The sequence below is a fragment of the Falco biarmicus genome, chromosome 3 (genome assembly GCF_023638135.1).
Source record: "Falco biarmicus isolate bFalBia1 chromosome 3, bFalBia1.pri, whole genome shotgun sequence".
Lineage (NCBI taxonomy): Eukaryota > Metazoa > Chordata > Aves > Falconiformes > Falconidae > Falco > Falco biarmicus.
The window spans coordinates 27,807,383-27,832,045 of record NC_079290.1 but is presented as its reverse complement, the minus strand read 5'-3'; the positions used below and the strand labels follow the sequence as shown (position 1 = coordinate 27,832,045).

At 50.1% G+C, this 24,663-nt stretch overlaps 1 protein-coding gene across 1 annotated transcript in view; it reads left to right on the top strand.

The window, feature by feature from the left end:
• ATP6V1C1 (ATPase H+ transporting V1 subunit C1) overlaps positions 1-24,663 on the top strand; it is a 162,819-nt gene that overhangs the window by 29,177 nt on the left and 108,979 nt on the right. The window lies entirely within an intron of this gene.

The following is a 24,663-nucleotide window of genomic DNA, read 5'->3' as shown; positions in this document are numbered from 1 at the left end:
GGCTCCCACCCTCTACTGCAGCAGGGATATTACCCTGGAAACACACCTGAAGGAAACAAAGCCTGTCCTTTATTTTGAGCCTGCAAACAGCCAGCCTTACTTTTGTGTGAAGGTGGTGAATCAGGGGGGATGGGTTACAAAGCATTGAGTCAATGGCTGGGAGCGCCATGGCTGGGGAGACCCCCAGCTCTGCTGCCCCCTGCTCCTCCCGGCTGGAGACATACTCCAGCAAGGAGCAAAGCCATCCCTGCTCATGCATTCAAAAGGCTCAGAGCAGTCTTCTGCATCGATTTGATGCCATTTAGACCAGGCTGGCAAAGTCAGCAGCACCTCGGCCTCCTGTTGAGCGAACACAGCCCCCTGGGGCAGCCCACTGCAAGCATCTCCCCAAAACCAGCACCACTGTAAAACCACTCCTGCAGTAAAACGTCCCAGCAAGATGTTGAGGATCAGTTTGACTTGACCGTAACCAGCTCGGTAATTCAACTTTGGTGCAAGAAATGAGCTGCTTCTGGCATGTTTTCAGCATCCAGCTAACGCTTAAAAAATAGCTGATAATAAATTTTAAGCTTTATGGACTTGACGTGTAGCTGGGTCAGTATAGAACCATACAACCATGGGGTGGTTTGGGTTGGAAGGAACTTCTAAAGGTCATCTAGTCCAACCCCTTGCCAGGTGCAGGGACATCTTTCACTAGACCAGGTTGCTCAGAGCCTCATCCAGCCTGGCCTGGAACACTGCCAGGGATGGGGCATCCACAGCTTCTCTGGGCAACCTGTGCCAGTGCCTCACCAACCTTGTCGTAAAAATTTTCTTCCTTATGTCCATTCTAAATCTACCCTCTCACAGTTTAAAACCCCTTGTCCTGTCCGTACAGGCCTTGGTAAAAAGTCTCTCTCCATCTTTCTTATAGTCTCTTTTATATACGGAAAGGCTGCCCATGCACAGGTAGCCTGATTCTGCTGATGTTGGTCGAGGATGTGTAGAAATAAACCACACCTCAACTAGGAGGCTGCAAGGGAGCCTCCCATGAGAGCAAGCACTGGGATGGGGACTGGGGATGCCACGGACCCCTGGGGAACACCATCTTCTTACAAAACAGCCCACAGAGTAGTAAAACCGGAGCCCCTTTGGGATGTAGTCTTGGCACTTTGTAACTATTTCTACAGAAGCTGTCTAAGCGTGCAGAAAAGAAAACACATTTCAACACCTCCCATCTACCCGTGACTTCAGACTTGCAGAATATACCAAGTCCCGCAGCGATCTCAGGGCTGGCGATGGCTGCTCTTATCCTTATTGCTCATCCTTAACACATGCTCTTCACACTTTGTTCCTAAGTTAGGCTCCTAACACCAAATTACACTCCCGAGTAACAAGGCTATTGATGGGTATGACTTCATTCCCAGATTTCAAGACCAGAAGGCACTGCCAGATCATCTGGCCTAATCTCACGTTGTCTTATACCACAAACAAACTGCCCGAAGCCCGACTTCCAGGAAGGTGCCTAGTCTTTATTTGAAGACTTCAGCAGACTCTCTGTATTTTGCTCCAGTTGGTTATTTTCTTATAATTAAATGTCATGCCTTGTTACTAACACAAGATTGTCTGGCATCATCAGTTCTCTTTTTATTTTTTCTCTCTGCCAGATGACAAAAGCCCTCAGAGGCGGACTTGGTAGTGATTCAGTAGCAGCTATGAACTGTTCCTACATTGTCAGCAAGTCCCTTTTCAATCTTGGAATTCTGAAGTTTCTCACTCTAAGACCCAATGTACAACTCTTTACTATTTTTAGCTTGTTCTTGCCCTCTTTTTCAAGTTTTCGGTGCCCTTGGAGAAGGTGGCCATTGGGACTGGCTGCAGTAATTCCCTCTCCCCCCCTCAACATGGTACTGAGGTAGAAACACAGCATTGGGTCTTTTGTCATCTCCCCAAGATGAGGTTCTGCTGGCTGGCCACGCCACGCTCAGCCCCCCAGCTTGCTGCAGGGTCCCCCTGTGGCCTCTCCTCCTTCTCCTCACGCTGCAGACACGGGGAGGTTGGCATGGCAGTCCAGGGGACATGAACAAACATTCACGGTGAAGTATGCTTCGGTTATTAAAGTACAATTTAGGAAAAACTGGGGGTTTTTTTCCTTATGTTTGTATTTTTCCTTACAGGAATGAGCTACAAAGAGCCATTTTTTGCTAATGATTAGGACTCCTAGTGTTTACATTCAAAGAGGATTTGAAGGCTGAGGGGGCACATCTTAGGGGGAATTCTGGAGAAAATTCCTAATTAATTTTATATCCTGTCAAATGCTAGTCTGGGCTGGTAGGAGCAACTTTAGGACCTTTTCTGTAATAGAAGCAAATCACTCAGATAGTCACTTAGCTTTGTGACTACCTCCATGCTGCAAATACCTTGGGACATACCTGAACACGTTCTCAAAATCTGTACCTGCCACATAGTGCTTAACTGAGAGTTTGCTAAGTGAAAATACCTTTGGAAAACCACCATTAATGCAACACACCACACCCACACATCAGCATCTCCCATAAAATAAATTCCTTTGCCACTAGGTGGCAGATATTTTATTTATTTATTTATTTATTTATTTATTTATTTATTTATTTTAAAATTTACCACTGTAACTTTTCTTAAAAGCAAACCCGATGAAGATGGCGTTACAAGGCTGGTATGAGGCTGGCACGCACTGCAGCTAGTATTTTTGTTTGCAATGCTAACAGCAAATGAGACGGGCAAGAGAGCGCTGTGGCTTGTGATGTTGGGCATGCAGGAGACCTCGTGACAGACCACCACCATGTTAGGTCTCTGCACTGGATTACGTTGACCTTTGATCCTGCAGCTCTTCCCCCTGGAACACAGCTCCTGGATAAGGCAAGTTTCATTTGCTTCCTACCGCAGCTATTACCCCAATAGGGGCTTCCAGGGGTTAATGTATACTGCAGCACATTGTTGCAATCAATCATTTTGGGGGCTGATTTGGAGCATCCTCGTGTAGCAGATACCCTCTCTGAATTTCCTGACATGAGGAAGGTGCCCCAGAGGGTGACTTGGCTCTGTAGTTAAAACTGTTAGCGCGTTCTTGAACTCTAGCCTTACTGGGCATTTATAAATAGCCAGAGCCCTAGGAATTTGTAACAGGAGGTCATACGAGGATGCTAGCTCCAGACCTCTCTTCAGTTACAGATTTCTATGGGTTTTCCCACAGCCAGGCAGTGCTCTTCAGGCTTAGTTTGTGTAGAAATGTAGTTTCTCTCCTCGTTATTGCAAAACTGGGGAGAGCAGTACCTTAGTGGGAAGGTGCAAAGCAGTTGGTCCCAGCTGTCACCTCGCGGCACCCCGGTGTGCTGCTGCTCCCAAGCAATGGTCCTGCCCTGGCAGAGGGTGGTAGCCAGCATGGCAGAGCTGCTCCTGCAAAGGAGCAAATTATTGCCCGTTGCAGGGGCCAGCCCCATGCCTACGCCTCGGTTCCTCGTCCTCCGAGCAGCGGCACGGCAAGGCTTTGGGACTGGTGCAGCTGCCTTCCACACGGGGTGAGAAACTTCATCCATCCATTTTATTTGTGCTTAAAGTTATATTTAACCATTGTCCCTACTAAGCTGTTGGCACTCCAGACTCTTAGATAAACTTTCCAAGCCTGTTTTCTGTCATCTCCCCTGGAGAAAGCACTAAGAGTTTAGAAGACAGAGCAGGACCCCTGGCTTCAAGCCTGCCTCTCTACCAAAGACTTGGTGGATTTCTTGTCATTCTGCACCCTGCACTTGTCACCTCATTAATAATCCTGCACTGAATTTAGGTTAGGAGTAAGCTGATCCTTCCAGCGTGACCATCAAGGAGCTGCCACCTCCACGTGCGAGCGTGGGCGCTGGCCCTTGCTCTTCCTCTTTCCCCCTGCAGGTCCCTTCCCTAGTCCCTTGAATAAAAGGTTATTTTTCCATCTCTGCCTGCCTTCTAACTCTCCCTATCATCCCGTTTGTCCTCCTCCACTTCAGCTACCATAGGTTGGGCCTTTCTTTTGGCGAGTGATGTGTGAGGTTTTCTTCTCTTGAAAAATGGAGCCAAAATCCCAGTCTAGGTGAAAAACGCTTGGCTGCCCCTGAGGTTATCTTCCTGCTTGCTCTATTATATGTAGGTGGTGTGAAATCATACCCATGTAATTGTCCTTCTCAGTTTCAACATTAATTACAAATAATACGTGGTCTCTCAGCTCTTTGGCCCCTTGTGCTGGTCCCCAACTTGGGGCGTTGCATGTAGTCTTGAAAGGCCTACAAGCAAGAATAATGCTATAATTAAAAAAACTGTAAACCATTAATTGAATTGCAGGGAAAATCATCATTCCCCGCACCTCACTAGAACAGATTTTAACTTGCCGGTAAAATAAAATGCAAACTCTTTTTATGTTTGTTTGTGGGTTGTTTTGGGTTTTTTTGCATAGCTTTGTGCATCCATGCCTGCATGTGCAGAAAAGCCTGCAAAAGGGAGAACAGCCAGGGCTCTGCCTCACGGTCACACTTTAAAACATACGAAAAGAGAAAACAAAATCTGCCCCCCACTGAGGTCTGAGCCCCCAAGCCTAGGTGGGTCCTGGGTCTGGGCTGAGCTCAAGGGCTCGCAGCAGCTGGCACACATGGCCAGTGGTGATGGTGCTCACTCCATCCCTTCGCACCTCCCCCTGCCCCAGGCTTGTCATCGGGGGGGTCACCAGCTGCCCCGTGCCCCATGTTTGTGGGGCATAGGGTTGTCTGCCTGCAGACACAGAGCTAGGAACACCACCCAGAGCATACAGACTGTGGCCTGATAAGCAGTTTGAGGAGAATTTGAGCCAAAAGTTATGTCAATGGGGAGGCAGAGAGAGCAGGAGAGCTTGCCAGCATGCTCACAGCCCCGCGACGAGCAGCCTCACAGCAGGCAAAGTGCTGCAGCCCTGCGGGAGCCGGTGGTTTGGGCTGCCACTGGGACAGACCCCTGCCAGAGCCCAGCACTCGCCAGCAACGAGGGAAGGCTCTGTGCTCAGTGGGGGAACACAAGAGGGATGGAGAAGAGGGGGGACTGGGGCCAAGCAGGTGCACTGAAGATGCGAAAGCCTGAGCAGAGTCCTTGTCAAAGCATCTCCAAGGTGCTGCAGAGGCTGTTGCCTCCTGCTCCGGCCAGCAGCCATGTCCCATGCTGAGCAGCAATTCCCACTGCTGTGTGTGTGCCTTGGCTTCTTCCTCTCTTTGGTTACCTGCAAAAGTGTTTAAATATAAGGAGAACATACAGGATGCAGTAGAGGTGACAAGTGTAACAGATGTGAAGTTTGAGAGCAAGTTGGGAGTAAGGAGCACATGCAGATAAATCATTAAAATCAAAGAGCATCCTTTGGTGGAGAGGCAGCAGAAGAGAACAATTGAAAACAGCATGTTAAGTAGCAGGCAATAAAACCCGAACATAGTGCCAGTCGTGCAGCCTTGCTGAGGTTTTACTGACTGCAGAAAACAGTAAGGCTGCAGGACAATAGAAACGAGAGGGAATCAATAACAATGCCAGCACTCGGGGCCTACTCGTGGCAAGCCCTGATCACTTTATGTTCCCGGGACATCACCTGTGCACAGCAGAACTGCACCATTACTGTGAACACCTGCAAAGTTAATCCCCTTGGAGTAACGGAGAGATACTTATACCCCCAGGAGTGAGTGCCACCGCTCAGAGCCAGGCGCACGCTGAGTACAGAGAAGCCCGTGGTGACAGGGCTGTGAGCATCCACGTCGGCAGGGCCAGGCAGGGTGTTTTGGCCACAGCATGCTCAGAACCATGCTCACACCACCTGTGGTCCATCACAGCTCGTGATGGAAACTCCTTCACTGTGCTTTCAGGTGCTCCACTGAATAGCAAAGCATGTGGAAAACTCTGTCATCTTGGGGAAAGTGTGAACAACTCACCAGCCCCAATGAGGTCCCCATCCCTCCTTGGCTACTCTGCTCGGTGTGCCTAGAGAGCCGGGCACTTAGCTCCAAATCCAGGGCTATCACCCGTAGAGATTTATGGATATTAATGCAGCAGCGTAATGTGATCCTCACCCCAATATTTAAAAATAGCCCAAGGGACTGGCCCACACAACCTCCAAGCCTTCCAGACTAGATCGGGTGCCCGATTAGCACAATGATATTTTCAGCATGGTGCAGCTGACTTCCTGGTAATATGGTGGCCGCCTTCTAGGACGGGTATGCAAAGTGTGCACCGAGAATGACGCTCCACATTAGATTAAAGCACCAAAATAAAACAGAGGAAGCCCTCACTGTTTACTCCCTAGAGTAGTTGCTAAAGGACTAGGAGCAATGCCTGTACTGTAGTAGTAGTCAACCATTTACATGTACTTTCCCTGGAAAACAGAGGTAAAGCCAGTCACGACGTGGCAAAGGCTTGCTGCACACACAAAGGGAGAGGCGGTAAATAGGTCGGTAAACACTGTCCAGGGAGGGGTCCCTGGGGCTGGGCATCGCACCGGTTCTGAACAGAGCTTTGTGCAGGCTGCCCATGGTCCCTGGGGGCAGCGGTCCCACTGCTGGCAGTTTGCACCCTGCCTTCATGGGAGCTCCTAGAAACTGATACTCATCCTCCTGGCTCCCAGGCACAGACAGTGCAGGGATGCTCATCCAGCACTTTCCAGGCTTTGCAACTCAGTGTTGCCGAGCTTCTTCAGTGCTGGCCCACGCAAGGACGTTAGTGATGAGAAGAGCAAGTTTCCTGCTCCCGGGTACCCACTTTGTGTGGCTGCAGGTCGGGTACCACACTGGGAGCCCACTTAGCCTCTCCTCCCGGGGTGCCTGCTGCCTGCTGCAAAGTGGAATAAACTACCTCAGTCCCACCACACACACGCAGAGCCCTTGCACAGAGGAGCTAGTGAGTGCAAACATGCCCCTGTGTTCAGGGGGCATTTTCCAAACCCCAGATGAATTCTTAAAGAGATGCTCCATCACCCTGGCAGCAAACAGAGAGGACTGAGCCAGAAACTGATGCAGTCCTCGATGTAAGCATGTGCTTGTGGGAACCACAGCCCACGGTGTGTGACCGTGTGTGGGATGCAGCTAGATGTTTTGTCGCTCTTACTTTATTTTGCTTAAACCCTGGAATTGTATGGGAGGTCTGGGAGAAAACATATAGCCATGGCTTGCCAGGGCTTGGGTGCCATGCGCTGTTGGGAAGCAGGAAAGCCAGTGCAACAGAGCCTGGCTTCAGCCAGAGGCTCACTCTGGTAAGTTTTACATATGAGATAAATTCTGGTTTGAAAGAGACTTAAAAATTAATTCATGGAGGTCTGTGTCGCCAGGGAGCAGAAGGATGCGTTGCCTCTTGGTGTGTCAGTTAGCAGCAGGCAGCTCTGCAGGCAGCACAACCAAAACTTGCCCTCTGACAGCCTACATGAAAGGAATTTATTGGTCACAGCCTGTCCCCAGGGTGTTGGTGACCCTGGAACAAAAGCTGCACCTTGTCTGCAGACAGATTACTGTGGCTCCTGCTGCATGCCAGGCAGCACCCCGGACCTGCTCCGTGCCACGTCCAGCAGCTGGAGGCAGGAGTCACCCAGGAGGAGGAGTGGTGACACCCAGGCTATGCACAGACATGGGACAGTGCTGGGACCTTTCTGTTTTTCTGACCTTCGGGGATGTTTTAATGCTAGGACAAGGGTAAGGTTAACCAACTCTGTCAGAAAAAAACAACAGTTTCAGATCAGAATTCCCATAGAAAAGCCAAGCATGGGCTTGAGGACATTAGAGTCCTTGTGTCAGGAGGTGCTGCATCCTCAGACTGCCTGAGGACCATGTTAAGTACCTTATTTTTTCAACAGAAGGCTTATTTGTCTGAGACTCAGCATGGTGTGGTACAGAGAGTGCTCAAATCTATATTTCACCTGAGGAAGAAAGGCCATGAATGAAATATTAAAGGAGCAAAAAGCAGAGGTTCCAAACAACTTCAGAAGGAATCAGGGTGAGGGACAAATTTAAAGCAAGAACATTAAATTACATGTTAGGAGGAGAGCTGGCTTTGGAGCAATACAAACAGGGAACGAGTGTGCAGGGAGATCCCAGCAAGGACGGCACCAACAGCCTGCCCCCGGCACAGGAGAGGCATGGGCGGTGGGACACATCTGCAAGCAAACCCAGGCTGCACCAAAAATACTTCACTCCTTTGGCAATCTCTCCTCACTAGAGCATGGCAAGACCCCACATTTTTGGCCAGCCACCCATTTCCAGGGGTGAGAACATGTTCCAGGGGCCTCTTCAGTCCCTGGTGGAAAAGGCAGTGGCCTGCGGGCAGACCACAGAGCCATGCGAAGGCAGGCGGCGAGTGCCCAGAACATGCTACCAACAGCTTCGGTGGGATGTCCCCCTGCTGCTGCTGTGTCACAGCAGTAGTGGACTCCTCCCACCAAATACCGGAGTTGAGCACAAGATTTAGCTCGGTTCAAGGATAACCAGCTGAGATGCGATGGTCTGAAATGCAGCGTAACCAATTAGGTGACCTGATGGTTCCTGCTAGTCTGAAAGGCTCGTTAGCTTCTCCTGAACGTACATTCACCCTGGGCAGTCCCGCTGCAGGGCGTAGGAAGGAGCTTGTATCCATCCCCTGCCAACAACAGTAGCTCAAGTCCCAGCATGGTTCATTTACTGTAAGGGAATTCAGTCTTTCTGTCTGTCTTTCAAATCAGATATAAGCGAAATTACTAGTTAAACACTTATCTTCTTGCACAACAGATATCTCCACACAAGAAAGCTCAATCAGCTCTCAACTCCTAAATCACCTCAGCGCATCTTGTAGCCCCCTGTGAAAGCCTCTGGTTTCTCTAGGGCTTGCATTCCAGTCCCTGAGCTCTTTTCTTCCAGCGATATTGGGTCATTGTGGGGAACCGGTGTTTTGGAGACATGTAAATCTGAGGCTTGGGATCTGTGCAGGAGCGTCTCCTGATGACACCCCGGAGATCTGGCTTCACCCTGGGGCCAGCTTGGAAGAGAAACGCTCTGCGGCACCTTTCCTTCTCGTCTGCTTTTTTTCCCCTCAGGGAGACCCAGGCTTTCCACTTAAATTCAGGTGGCTCTCTAGACCTCAGCTTATTTTTTCTGATCTATTAACAGCTTTTGTACCCATCGACCTCTTGCACTTCCAATTTACAGATGAAGAGCAGTTCACTTCCAACACTTCATGTGGGTAGACCCATGAGATCTGGCAGAAACGGCAGCTCATCTCTTATATTCATTACGCTGGAGCAGAGTATCACAAATAACAAATAGGGAGATGAGCTTACCTCTAATAATCTAACGTTTTTAGAATATTCCTTTGATTATTACAGAGGGAAGGATAACTAAATGTGTTTGAACAGACAGAGGCCCTCTCCCTTGCCTAGCATAAGCATCAATCTCTCTGACATTATTTGTGTTAGTTTTCTCCTGGGTATAGAGGTTTAACTGGATTTCAAATGTTATCAGGAAGACTCAAAAGGTAAAGGCCAGATATTTTTGTGCTTGCTGGCTGGAATGGTTTTTATTCCATCTCCTTGACTGTGATTACAAAGACACTCCTTGCTCCTTGAAAAGTGTTAAATTCACAACTGCCCACAAAACCATAAAAAAGTAATTTATTGCACATCGCTGAACACCCTCAAGAGGCCTGAAGTAACATTAGCATTTTTATAGGAAGTGCTGGTATACCCTTTTGCACATACCCTACTTGTTCTTTTGTTGCTACGTAATGTTTATGAAAGGCACATCAAAGAAAGAAAAGCACCCCATAAAAGAGCCAAAGCCAGCTAGCAGTCTCCAGCAGGATGCAGTGGGCCACACCGACTTTCACATCAGCTGCCGTGAGACATTTTAGCTCTGTTAAGTGCTGAGTACTAAAGGCACGTGATTACATCCATGCTGGCTGCATGGGGCTGGTTACACCTGACCAGAGAAGCCTTGACGCACGTCACATCTTGCTGGAGTAGTGACACCAGGTAGTGGCAACAGGAGAAGCGACTCAGCCCGTCAGCAGGCTCTCCAGTAGGTTTTAAGACACATGTGTTTCAGCTGAAATAAAGGTGGCCATCACCAGTGTCACTGACTGGGCAAATAATCTTAAAATATCCAAATAAAGGGAAATAAAGGACAAAAGCAAGCTGCATAGGTTTGTGCTTTCTGCCAGCCATACCCGTAAATCCCACAGTATTTCAAATTTAAAACACCAAGATAGCTGGGCTTTTAAATTCTTCCATCCCCAAAGAGGTAGTAAGAGAGTTTCGTATGAGCTAATATAGATGGTGCAGACTGAAAGTCACTTGGCATTGGAGCAAAGCAAGAGGATTGCTTAATTTTTGGCTGAGGTTCTCAGGAGTTGTAAAAGTTACATTAGCAAATGGATTTGTTACTTTATCAGCTGACGTTCCCTCTGATCAAGCTTCTTCTTTTACTCTTCCCCTATTTTTCACTTGTTTATTTTAGGGCATCCACTCCTGCTACAGAAAGGCAGCAGGTGCCGTGTGTGAACTACTCTTGGCACAGAGAAGCCAGCTTAGAACTTGGATATGGGTATATTTGCAGAGAAGGAACATACATTTGCAGCAGCACAAGATGATATTCTGCTTAGTCTATGGGCCTAAAAGGAAAAAATAGTTGTCCTTTGCCTGGACCACCTGGCTCCCATTTTTTGCATTGAAGAATTGAAGAGAGCCAGCTTTTGCAGCAGGCTGAATGTGGCCGTCCGCAGTGCAGGGAAGTGCTCGTTCAGCAAGCTGCGGGCATCCGTGTATCACGGAGCACCAAGTTCACCTTGAGCTTCATCACCAACTCCAGTGTTTGCTAAGAAGCACTGCGGTTTGTGGTGCTCCGCTCCCAGCTCTGCTGTCCCAGGTTTTCAAGATGGCTGGGACAGAGCTGAAATTCCCAGAGAGGCTGCTTCGGCCAGACTCTGCCAAGTGCTGACCATCATCAGCTAAAGTAATTTTCTCTCCAAAGCTCTGCTGTAGGTGCTGGCAGGGCCTTTTCTGCAGCAACACCTCAGTTAACACACAGAGAGGAGACTGCAGATTTGGTCCCAGGCCACCTTCTGCGCTAAAAGGACCAGCCTTGTAGCCCATGTCTTTCGGGGAAGCCCACCAGGCAACAGCTGGCAGCGGGCAAGCCCAGAGCACTTCTTCTCCCTGGCAGGAAGGGCAGAGCTGGTCAAGTAAAGCCCTGCAGCAGGGAATGGACAAAGTACTCCCGACTGCAGCCTTTGGGCAAGGATCCCACCTGTGTTTGCCATTTAGGAGCACCTACACCAGATGCAGAGCTTTTGTCGGGAGGGCTCACTGCCATCCTCCAGAGCTGGCCTTCCCAGGTATGCGGTGACCAATGCAAACAGGAGAGTGCAAGCATGTCTTCTTCACTGCCACTCCAGCAGCTCTGGCGTTTACCCAGGCAGTGCGATCCATGGGCTGGGGTCCAGGTGTGCACAGAGGAACATCCCAGGCTCTGTCCCCAGGCACGCTGCAGCTGTCCCCCATGCTCTGCTCAGCGCTGACCCAGCCCAGACATCTCAAATTCCAGCTGCTCAACACTGGGGCCAATTGTCTCCCCGCACCAGTTCCTGCTGAAGGCATCATAGGATAGAATGATATGGAATGGTATCATATGGAATGATATCATATGGAACGATAGAATGGTTTGGACTGAAAGGGTTGGAACGGACCTTAAAGATCTCCTAGTTCCAACCCCCCTGCCATGGGCAGGGACACCTTCCACTACACCAGGTTGCTCAAAGCCCCATCCAGCCTGGCCTGGAGCACTGCCAGGGATGGGGCATCCACAGCTGCTCTGGGCAATCTGTGCCAGGGGCTCACCACCCTCAGGCTCAGCATCAGGAGCTGCAGACAGCAAGTGGGGTGACCTGGGTTGTACATTAAGAGAGGTACAGCCCTCGCTGTGGGGCTCTGGATTGCCCTGGAGGTACCCACCTCCCCCATGGGCTGCTTCAGTCACTGAACTACCCTCCTGCTGCTTATGTGCTGGCTTAAATTTGTTCCATCAGTGCAACAGCAGGGAAATCAGTGTCATCGGGGGGTGTGAAGGTCTGCCTTTTCATCTTTTACTAGCACAGACTTTACTAGAGAATTAACTCTGTGAACTCAGGCATCCATATAATTATCAGTGCTCTTCATGCCTTTGGGAGTCAACCATAGCTCAAAAACTTCCTCTATAACAAACTTTCTTAAAGGCTCTGGTTGTATTTATGATCCCCCAAATGCCCTTGGAAACTCCACAAGAATGATAAGAATCAGGCCGGAGGCTTTTTGTCAGCTTTAACTAATGAAAAACCCACTTCATGAAATAGAGTGACCTTCTTTCCAAAGTACCATGGCCGTGTCCCAGGCACCAAGGTCTAAGTATGGGTGAGTTCACAGTTTATGGCTCCATTTTCAAATTAGTATATTCATATTCAGAAAAGTGGTGTGGGTTTTTTTTTTTTTTAAAGAAAGAAGAAATTCTCAGACCAGCTACAGGGACTGAAAAATAAACCTCCCAGGCTTCTCAGTAGAGCAATATTATATTTTTTTTTAGCTTGCCACTGAGTTGCCTCAAGTACTGCCATCAGCACAGGAGCCACTCAGAATTTAATCAGATCAGTCCAATCTGCTAAGAATTGCTATTTGCCTTTCTAATGTCAGAATAAAAATTAATACAAGGAGTTTTTCTCTTGATTTTCTTCTGAATTGCAAAACAGGCCATCACATGGCAAACCGAAGGGGAGGAGGGAGGCTGCCTCACTTCAGGCATCCTGCTCTGAGCTGCAGGAGGGCTGAGCACTGCAGGGAGCCCCTTTCTCAGCAAGACATGACAAATGCTGTTTTGTCTCACCACAGTGGCTCATGGGGACTAATGTGCAGGCAGAGGCAGTTGCAGCAAAGATGGGGAGTGAAGCCTTGGCAGCACAGCCTGTTACCTGCCTTGCACAGATGCTGTGTGTTACAAAAGCCCCTCTCAGCCCCAGACACTTTTTGCTTAATTTTAGGATTACTGGGGGTGTGTGATATAAATTGGATTACCTGGAGGGGGTGGGGGAAGAAAAGAAAGAGAAATTGAAGACATTGCCAAGATGCAACTACTCCCAGCTGTGGGTTCTGCAGGACCTGCCTCAAAGCTGGGAGGCAGGAGGTGGTAGGTGATGTTAGAGGAGCCCCAGGCAATGGCTTTCCCAGCTCAGCAACAGCAGAAGTGAAGCTGCTTCGCCTGCCTTTGCTGTTCTCTGCTTCCTGCTTGACAGGCATCTTCAGCCCTTCTTCCCCATCGCTCCCTATGCCGAGGATCTCCCTATGCAGATGTTCCTGTCAAAAGGTCTTAGATCCCCGCTGGAAGAGTTCATGCCCCTGGTTTCATAACTTTGAAAGGGGAAAAAGGAAGAGCAGCTACAAGAAAAACAACCTCTGCACAATGATTCTTCCCTACGTTCCTTTCCAGAGCGCGTGATGGACAGGAGCGGGGATGGCACTGACCTGCAGCCCGGCATTGCGGCGCCAGTCCTTGCCCCCTCCGAACACAGCCAGCATGACAACTGAGGCTGCAGGGCTGCCAAGCTGGAGAGGGTGCAGCTCTTGCCCTGGCCCGTCTCTCTCTCGGGCTCTTTCCCAGGGGTCTGAGTCAACTAGAGGAATGTGTGGGAGATGCCAACATGCTGAAGTAGAGCAGAGTAAGAAAACAGCAAAAGGAAAACAATATTTGGCTCTATTTTTTTTCAGGAAGCTCATTAAAAATGCTGTAATTAGAGAAGGAAGCAGAGTTACAGCTGAATTCATGATTTCTACAGTTTTTAAGCTTTGCATAGTCCTAGCGAACCGTATTTTCGAACCCCGTGAACCACCGCTCCAAAATATCAGCATGCCTGGAGACATCCCCTCCTCTACCCTATACCTTGCACTCCTCGGGGTTGTTGGAATCCCTGTGCCCCTGCCTCACACTCTTGTCTTCCTCCATCCCCCCCTTCGGGGCAGCAAGCCTCCTGCACCGCGGTTAGTACCCTAGCGCCCGCGCAGCCTCCCCATCCCCAGCAGCTCCCTGTGGACCTTTTCCTCCTGTAACTCCATTTGCCCCACCACCACGGTGGCTGGAGCAGCTGCTGAGCTGGGGCTGGGAGCTGCTGCACCCGGCCACCACCACGCACCACCCACCACACACCACCCAGTGCCCACCACACGCCACAGGCGTTGCCCAGCAGGACACTGTTGAAGTGGTCCTTCTGCACACCCTTTCCCTGGCTGCTGCCTCCTTCCAGGAGGCCTCCCACATGGCACAACCCTGGGCAGTCCCGGTGGCACAACCCTCAGTGGTCCCCATGGCATGCTGTGTGACCCAAAGCATGGGGGCTACGTTGGGGACAAAGCCCACAAGGTAGTGAGGGGACCTGAGAGCTGCTGCCCCGTGTTACTGCCGCTGGCAAGGAGCCACAGCTGCAGCCATGAACTCATCGCCATCTCCCAGGGCAAAGAGTTCAGGCTCCAATCACCACATTCATAGCCGTGGTTAACACAAGCATGGTCTCTTTTAACCCTGCATTAAAAATAGCAAATTGCCTGAAGCCCTGCCCGCAAAGGCAGATTTTTGAAGCCTTAGAAGATACTTCATGTGTCCTACATTGTCATGTAGAAAAGCTGTCCCTTTCAGGAGCCTCTCAGCAAGCAGCTGTGGAAGTGCTTGCTCAGAATAAAATAACAGAAATAAACTATTTTGGACATTCTTAAAAAAAAAAAAAAAAGGTGGGGGAACAGACTGGTGTATGTTTTTCTCCGAAACACTGAAATACAAGCTGGCTCAGTCAATCCTGGCTCTGGTGTGCTGGTATTACAAGAAGGTAGAGCTGAAGGGAACACCACCTTTAGTCTAAGTGGTGAGTGGGAAGAATAAAATGGATTTCATTTTCTTCCTGTGGATTTAGGGTTTTCTGAGATTCCCTTAGAAATTTGATGTAATGAAAATGGCATGGCGTGGTTGAATTTCTGACCCTTGGCCAGCCAGGAGGCAAACCAAGGCCAGAGAGCCGGGTGAGCCCAGCCAGCTCCCAGGTGGCACATCCTGGGCTGCTTTGGAAATCCCTCCTTCAGACGACTGCTCATTTTAATGCACCAATGTCTCAGGTAGCAAATGCCCAGATCTGAAACCCGCTGGCATGAGTTCTGGGCGAGAGGGGTGCCTGCTGCCTGGTGGGAGCCAGAAGGGTGCCAGAGCAAGGGGGACTTTCTGGAGGAGGTTTTTGCACCAACTACGGTCCTAGCAAAAGCCACAAATTCTTTTTGCAGTTTCAGGTCACGTCCAGTAAATTCAGGCTGTTCATTTTGCTGCATCCAACATATCCCTGGGGCTCCCCCAGGGCCCAGGACCCCATTTCATATCTCCTCTGCAATTAAACATCTGCTTAGAAAGCAAGTGACACTGCAGAGCTACATTTGTGTCTGCAAGAGTGAGGTTTATGCTGGGTGCAGTATCGTAAGGGGGATGTTGCCCTGGGAAATATCAGTGTTTGTCAAAACTTTAGAATCCAACCCAGCGTATCGAAGCATCCCGCTTCCTCTTGCACAGCGCACCTGCAACGCTGGAGTCGAATTAAAGCGGTGGCTCGCGGACTGAGAAGGGGACAAGGAATGAAATTTGCTAGATCAACACTGAAGAGACAGAGAAATAGGCAGCAGAGAGGAAAACAGGGAGTATTAATGTGTAAGCAAAAAGTACCAGGAAAAAATGGGCCAAAAAGCAAAAGAGTTAATTAATAGCAACATTTTATTCGACTTCGGTGACGCTAAGAGAGAGTCCTGTGGCTTCAAACCCAGCACTGAAATTACATGGCAATCGGTGCTCAGGGCTGTAAAGAGTTCCTGTTACATGGGTGTTAATTATGCTAATCAGCAGCAGGGCACTGCCTTGGTCTTAGTGACCAGTGCAGGTGGGTGAGAGGGTGTCCCCATTCCTCCGCTCTCCCTGCGTGGCTTTCTCCCCCTCCCCAAGCTCCCCTGTGAGGTGCTTTAGTGCAGAGGGTCCATGTGGGGAGGGCAAAGCGCAGCTCCCTCCTCCCCATCCCCACACCCAGGAGAGGAAGAACCAGGGAAGTGAGAACTGCCCTGCGCCCTTGAGCTCCGGTGATGCTCGGTCCTCCTGGCTCTCCTCCAAAACGGCAGTGATCAGCCCTGCCAAGCAGGTCTAGCTTGGCTGTCAGTGAGAACTTATACACCAAAGGCTCAGAGCTCAAGGCAGGTGAGACTCCAGGAGAAAGAAACCCCAAATCATTGCCAGTCAGACACCGACACTGACGCCTGGCTCCAAAGTGCAGACTTACCCACCACAGGCTGTCCTGCCCGGCACCGAAGTGAAGCAGTGGGTAGCAAGACTTCTGAAACCTCGTCTGAAGATGCCAGACCCAGCAAGCCCTGCTAAGCCTCGATGGGACAAGGCAGTGCCTTCCCAGGAGCTCCCAGCCGCCACAGCCTGCATACCTCAATGGCGCTACCTCAGCAAAAGCAGTGGTTTATTTTATAGACTACTTAAGCCAACCAATGACATTAGCAGCGCGCAGAAATAAAGCAGATCGATTCCTTATTGCAGGGAGGATTTTTATTTGATGGAGGAAAACAACACCTTTCAGGACAATTAGAAGTTTGCTTTAGTGTTGGAATGGCTTTTAACTGTAGGCTTCAGTGCTTTCAGGGAGCAGGGCCTGGATTTCCTAGATACATGTGATGGAGCCAAGACAGCACCCTGTTATGCTGCTGAGGAATTCTCCTCCCCAGCAGCAGTGTTGCAAAACTAAATCCATTAACACTTCATTGCAAAGTTTCTGTTGATGGTGGTGGTAAAAGCCACTGAAATACCCCGGCAGGAATGCCTTTTTTTTTCTTTTCTTCTTACTTATTGCCATGGTTTAACTCCAGCCAGCAAGTAAGTACCACACAGCCACTTGCTCACTGCCCCCCGGGACCCCCAGCAGAATATATAATAATAACATAATTCCAGTGGCAATAATAATAACAACAATAATAATAATGATAATGGTAATAATAATGATGAAAAGGAGAGAGAAAGAGAGAGGAATAAAACCCAAAAGGAAAAAGCCCCAAGTGATGCCCAATACAGTTGCTCATCACCCGCTGACCGATGCCCAGCCAGTCCCCCAGCAGCGATCGGCAGCCCCCGGCCAAGGCCCCCCAGTTCATATACTGAGCATGAGTTCTATGGTACAGAACATCCCTGTGGCTAGTTTGGGTCAGCTGTCCTGGCTCTGCTCCCTCCTGGCTTCTGGTGCACCCACTCACTGGCAGAGCATGGGAAACGGAAAAGTCCTTGATGCAGAGCAAGCACTACTCAGCAACAACTGAAACACCAGTGTGTTCTCATACTAAATCCAAAACACAGCACTGCACCAGCTACTAGGAAGAAAATTAACTCTATTCCAGACAAAACCAAGATACCTGCTAAAACCAACAATAATTTAAGCACATACAAATTGGGTGCCCCCCCCTTTTTTTTTCTCTTAAAGGCCAAGGGTAACAAAGGCAGCCAGCTATCTTAACTTTAGGAAACAATACTAACTGATTTAGTTTCCTCAAGTGAGGAATCACTTTGATTTCCCTCCTGAAACACACTGATTTGGGTGATTTCTTAAAAAAAGTAGTAGCTGAGGAGCTGTCACCCAGCTCACACTATTTACTCACCAAACCGCTGTCCATTCAAAGCCTGAAACAGCGTGCAAATAGTAGTGAGCATTTTTTCATATGGTGTCTACTTATTCAAGAGGCATTATCACTTAAACGTCTGAGATCCATTCTCCCTCTTCCCCAGATCCAGTGCTTTATGAAACTAGAGACTAATAAATTCCTAAACACATCAAATTTCATTAGGTGTACAGGTATCCTGCAAACTGGGACATGTGCCAAACATCAGCACCATCTCTTCTCATCATCTCATCTCTACGATGAGAGCTGTGAGCACTGAATCAAGGCACCAGCACATAGTCTGTGTCTAAAGTGCTAAAAAAGCTCATCACCTTCCAATCCATGTGCCCTGTCTAAGCACCTGTGTAACCATGCCGTGACATGGTTTTGTGACAAGCTTTTGGGTTTTGACCCAGCGTCAGAAGCAGGGACAGTGTGAGCACAGGGCAGGGGTGTGAGGGCAGAGCTGTGCTGGCCACCCGAAGGACTCCAGCCACAGACCCGCCCGCACCGAAAGCAACAGGCACTGGTGCAGTCTGACCCCATCCAACAGACATCGACCATGTTCTGCAGGTGGGACATTCAAGACCTCAGGTACTCTTTGCCTTCTTGGCAAGGAGCCCTTTGCTCCATGCCTGCCCAACTGCATCCCAGAGCAGTTACAATTATCCAGAATTTAACTGTCAAAAGCCAGGGAGATGCACGAATACCTGCTGTGTGAGCAGGCCACGCCACATTGCTCATGTGTCCTCTTGGAGACAGCTCTGGCAGTGTTCAGTGGAAGTGAAGATTTTGTTGCTTTCCGCTGCCCAAGCCCAGCCTCAGGCAGTGGTATCTCCAGCCTGTGGGACCACTAGGCCAGTCTGCACGCTCAGCAGTGCCCTTGCCAGCCATGCCCAGGCCTCACCATTATTGCCAAATAGCTTTTCTCGTTTGCTTGTTTCCCTGCGGCACCGCCACCTCCCTCGTTGCGGTACGGTGGTGTGAGAGCCGAGAGCCGGAGGGGCTGAGCGGTGGAGAGGTTTCCTGCTGGCAGCCCAGGACCTCCCGACAGAGGAGCCGGTGGGGAGCGCGGTGGAGGAAGCCCGGCAGCCCCACGCCTGCGCCGCCGGCAGTGGCTCACACGGCGGAACCTGACCGTACCGGCGATGAGCCGCCTTGGTGCAGGCAGCCAACCCTCGTGCCGTGCCAGCGAAGAGCTGGGGCTGGCTTACCTCCCCTCCTGGCACCCAGAGCCAGTGCCAAGGCAATAAATGACGGGGCCGTGCCCCCCGGGGGGAGCTGCAAAGGCCAGGCCAGGGGCGAGTGGCTGGCAGGCTCCATGGTGCATGCTGCTCTCTGCAATGTCAATGAATCCTTTCTGAAAAAGCGTGCACACCCCTCTGGCGCTTCCCTGCTCCCTCCTGGGAGGTTTGCTGCCTGGTGCCTGGGAATACACAACCCCCCAAGAGAAGCTGGAGTCACCTTCCAGATCTATCTGCATCTAAAATATATTTCCTTTCTTTCTTTTACATTTTATAAATAGTCCAGCCTTCCTGCAGCTTTTTTCCTGGTCTGGTGACTCATCCACGACTCATCATACTTGTTGCTTCACTTAAATAGGGTATTGAAATGTCTTTTGCATAAATGAAAAAAAAAAAAAAAAGAAAGATCCCCCCAGCTGCAGATTAGCAACTAACCACTCCAGATGTTCTCCTATGGAAAGACCTGAAATCATTCCTGCTGTGACATGGCTGGGAGGGTTATTAAGACACAAGCGACGCTATCTAGGCTAGATATCTGTAAGGGCTCACCCTTTCCACCCGCTCCGTTCCCCTCTGGGTACTTTCAGACAGTAAAAATTTCTTTTTCCTTCTTTGTTCAATGACGAGTATTTTTGACCCATGTGCTGGGCTAAGAATTTCACAGGGATGCCACAGTTTCCCCTTTATTTCAGAAAACAGCAAGACTCTTTTACCAGTATGGTTTCCAGCGGAAGGGGATGGAGGTGACCACACTGCCTTCCTGAGCAGCCGCAAGTTTGCTGGCAGTGTGGGAAGCTCACAGGTCACCTCAGCCACCGCCGAGCAAGGAGGTGAGGTCCCAGAGACACTGACATCTCCCAGGCTTCATGAGAAGAAGAGACCCAAACTTCAGCTGAGCAGGGCTGGGGGCTCGGCGAGTGCCGATGCTGGTGGGGAAGGCAAGCCCTTGGGTCAGGGTTGGTAAGGGACGTGGCTGGGCAGGGGGACAGCTCCAATGCAGGGTTCAAGCTGCTCCAGTGCCCCCGCCGAAGGCTCCCACATAGCGGGGCTGCTTCAGGTTCCCCATTTCCCAAGCTCTGTTCCGGAAGGCCAGTGTGGAGCCAGGAGCAGCGGGATGCAGGGCAATGGGGGGAATGGGGTGCCAGGGTGACCACTACCTGCCAGGTCAAGGTCTGTGATGCCAGTAGGAAGCACATGGCCTAATTCCCAGTGGTGGGAGCTCCCTAAACCTGTTTCCCTAATTCCCAGGGGCAGGAGCAGCTCTGATGTCCTTGCCCACCACGCTCCTCGGGCCAGCGCTCCGTGCCGCTGCTGCACCGAAGGGAATCCCTTTGGCTAAGCTTGCCCTCACTTCTGCCTTGGCACTCCCTCCCCCCCGAGTCAGGATTACCCGAGGAATACTGATTACAGCTGATCAAGAGTCATGTCTTCGTTAAGCTGATTGCACAGTTTGTTCGAAGGTGGCTACTCTGTCCTTTAGCCGTGCTGCAGCTTCTGACCGCCTTTCTATTTAGTGACTGTTCCTGCGATGTGCTGCGGCTGGCGGCGTGACATCCTGGCTGACAGGCGGTCGGGGGAGCTGCTTTATTTGCTTCATGAGGGTTTCATTAACTTTTTGACCACCCTGTGTTGTAGGCCATTAATGTGCTCTCTGTACTCTATATTTTCTTTGATACCACTCAAGTTGCACGCGATACTCTCTTTCTCTTCTCATTCTGGGGAGGTGGAGGTTGAACTTCCCAGCTGCCTGCCAGGCAATTAAACATTAAAATCTGTTTCCCAAGTAGAAGCGTTCAAACTGCCTGAGGTTGCTGTTCACCGTAAGTTCCCCATGCGAGTCCCCTAGCGATCGCTGCAAAAATCCCAGCCCTCACAATTAAACAATGACAACTGTATGGAATTCAGCCCGGATGGCATTAATGAAATGAGATGATTGCGAAGGTTTTAAAAAAATAAAAATAGACTTGACAAATGTCAGTTCCTCCTGCATGTGTTGGAAGCAGTCAGGAGATGAGCTGGGCAGAGAGGAGACACTATGTGACTCAACTCTTCAGAGCCATTTAGGTTTTGCTGAGGCCCTGGGGAATATTTAGCTGAGGCAAAGTGTGCTTGTGCCACGCCGCAGCTATCAGTGCACGGGCAGTCTGCGCGACTGCTGCATCGGTTTCTTCGGGAAGTTGTTGCCATGCGAGTATCTTGACATCTACCAAGACCTTCCGAGTAGTTGAAGCAACAGTAACAGCAGAATTATTCTCACCAGACAATTACTTTGACTTTCAGCGTAGAATACACAAGCAGTTACGAAGTTTCATCAAAACTGTGGTATCCTAGCAAAGATTCTTAATTATTTAATGCATTTTTTATGATTATTACCTGATTTTTATTACAGCACAGCAAGTGCATGAGCAAGTTTAGCCCCTGTCTTGTCGTGAATATAACAAGATGGCCAAAGATGTGTTTTGCTCTAGTTTTCTATCGTGTTTTAACCCCAGCCGGCAACTAAGCAGCACACAGCTGCTCACTCACTGCCCCCCAGCCCCACCGTGGGATGAGGAGGAGAATCAGAAAAAAGGTAAAACCCTTGGGTTGAGATAAGAACAATGTAATAATTGAAATATTATACTACTAGTAATAATAATGATGATGAAAAAGGAGACAACATATAGAGAGAAATACAACTCAAGAAAGGCAAGTGTTGCCCAATACAGTTGCTCAGCACCCGCTGACCGATGCCCAGCCAGTCCCCCAGCAGCGATCGGCAGCCCCCGGCCAACTACCCCCAGTTTATATACTGAACATGAGTTCTATGGTATGGAACATCCCTGTGGCTAGTTTGGGTCAGCTGTCCTGGCTCTGCTCCTTCCTGGCTTCTGGTGCACCCACTCACTGGCAGAGCATGGGAAACGGAAAAGTTTTTGACTTAGGGTAAGCTTTACTTAGCAACAACTGAAACACCAGTGTGTTATCAACATTGTTCTCATACTAAATCCAAAACACAGCACTGCACCAGCTACTAGGAAGAAAATTAACTCTGTCTCAGCCAAAACCAGGTCATTTTCTTATTGCCAAACTATCACATTTCCTTTTGGTAACAACAGAAGGCGTTCCAGATCCCCATATCCCTAGAAAAGGCATGGAAGCTCCATGTGACATGCTCGATTACATTACAAGACATATTCCAAAACCATCTGTTCTAGCTGAATATCACCCCCCTGACTACATGCTCCAGGAGGAGCAAAGATTTTTGCAGAAAATCTCTGACACAGAACAGGGAGTCCGAGCCCATAATGCACATATTCATTCATTCATCGTTTCTCTTGACCTAATTTTGTGCTCTAACTTTTCTGACAGCTTGCGAGTGTTTCCTTGGTGATCTAAGTTTGTTGCCAAAGCAGACAAATGATTCATCTATTTACAGTAAAAGCGGGGAGCTGCCAGGGGAATACCTGATGCCTCTGTGCAGTATGCAAGCCAGGCCCGCTGACGACAAAGCCCTTCCTCTCGGCTCTTCGGGCATGTGCCACGTCTCCGTTGTGGCACCTACCCTGGCACCAAGGCTGTATGGACCCTCTGCCAGGATCAGGGACCGGTTGGTTAAGGGTGTCTTGAAATAGCACCACTGGATGGTAAAGCTCAGGAGGAAAACCTCAGCAAGCCAAGCTCTCCAGGCAGGACAGGTAGACAGGCTGCCCTAGTTCTTGTCTCAGCTGCATCTGTGGCTCCAGACAAGCTGCCCCAGATCAGGACCCCTCTTCTTTTAAAATACATCTTAGTTCATTCATAGAGCATCTAAGCCTCCCACAAATACTCCAGCTGTAATGGAAATTATTATTCCCCAAACCACAAGGGAAAATGCTTGCTTTTTCCAGCCTTCTCTCTGTCCTCTCCAAAGAGATTAAAAATCCCCGAGCACTGGCAAAGGCACACTTAGGGCATGAGCAAGGTGCCCTGGCACCGCAGTGTCCCCCCCCACATAGCTGATCTGGCCTGGTTTAGGAAGGGGGTGGGATAACCAGACCCTGAGCGCCTCAAGACATGCTGCTCAGACCTACCCAGGGCAGGCAGGCACCCTCTGCCCCCCAGACGGTCCCCCACCTCCCCCAGCATCCACTGACTGAGCAGGCGTACCAAGCCTGGGATTACATCTGGATGCCATGGCTCACTCCCTCCTTTCCCAGCGTAACTTGTTGGGAGATCCCAGTCGCTCTCCCTTGCCTGCTGGGATGGGGAATGTCTTTTGCTCCAACTCACGTAATTGATGTCACCACTGCAGCGTCCTTTTTTTTGTGTGCGCATCACTTTGGAGATCAGCGCTAAGCAGCAAGATGAAGGGTTTATAGATACTTCTGAAATCTGCTTCCAAGAGATCTATGCTGATCTCATGGATTCCTTTGGATCGGCTCCCTGGAGCGGGGTTCTGCACAGGAAAGGAGGGCAGTGGCTGCCCTGGCAAGCCCCACCGCAGCCATCACCCACCAGTGTTGGCATCCAAGTACTAACCATGGGGGTTTGCTCAGAGTATTTTGGTTTGCAACCCCCGAACAGCTGGTTTAATTTCCAGTTGGCTTCTGTGGTTAAGCTTTAAAAAATGGCACACGAGGTAAATTCACAATTACGGCTCTGCCTTCGGCTGGAACCAGTCAGACATGCACTTCTTACTGTTAAATTCTGTATTTAGAGTGAGAAGCCGTATTTTATTTAGCTCCCAGCAATGCCAGAAACAGGCTTTCCTCTGCAGCCTCCCCAGTGGTGCCGGCAGCGGGTGCTCTCAAGGCATGCCCCACGCACACCTCTAGAGCTGGAGCTCACACAAAAAGCACTAACAGCTGCATTTTCTTCAGAAAGCACCGGCAGCAGAGGTGGTGGCGGTGCAGAAACTCCCTTTCTTCCCCTTGTGTTGCACAGCAGCCTGAGACCGCTTGCCTGGGAAATCTGATTTAAGTTCAGCTCCCTGCTGAGCTAGCGGGGGTTCAGAGCCCATCCATGCACTGCAGAGGAGAGCCATGGCCAGCTTGGTGTGGGCACGGTAATGATGCGGCGTGGCACTTTCTTTATGCCCCACATCACAGAACTGGATTTAAGGTTCAGTATGCCAGGCAGAGCTGGTGAGGGGACCTGGCTTCCTAGCCCAATGGCTAGTTGCAGACGTGGAAGGTTTTCAGACCCAGAGCTGTCGCAATGTTTTACCTTATGCCCATGAAACGTAAAATACCTTGAAGCAAGATGGCGGGGCAGGACTCACACTGCTGGGGAAGCATCTCTTTTGCGTTGGGCTGCAATGGCATATTCCCCCCAGGAACAAGCAGAAAGGGCAGTGACTCAGGTTTTCCCTGCACAGGGCACTGTGTCAAACAGGATAAGGTAAGGGAGTGCCCCTGCCTAGAACGCCCCGCAGGGAAGGGCAGTGGGGGGCAGTGAGTCAACAGCCCCACGACTGTGAAATGTGGGGATCCCTGCAGGCAGGGGAGTCAGAGCAGGAGGCCGAAGAGCCCCACGGGAGCGGTACCAAGTGGCCATCCCCTGCACGCAGGCAGGCAGCAGAAAGCAGAGAAACTGTGCTGGGAAGGTAAACCCTCACCTCCCTGCCCTCTTTCCTGGGGGGGGCTCCCACAGGAGACAGCTCTAATGGGGCGGGCAAGCCTGGAGAAGAGTGACAGTAAGCGCACATCTCTGCCAGTGCTGCTGCGGTCTGGCTGGCCCTGGGCAATGCCACGCTGCGGGGCGGCAGCTACC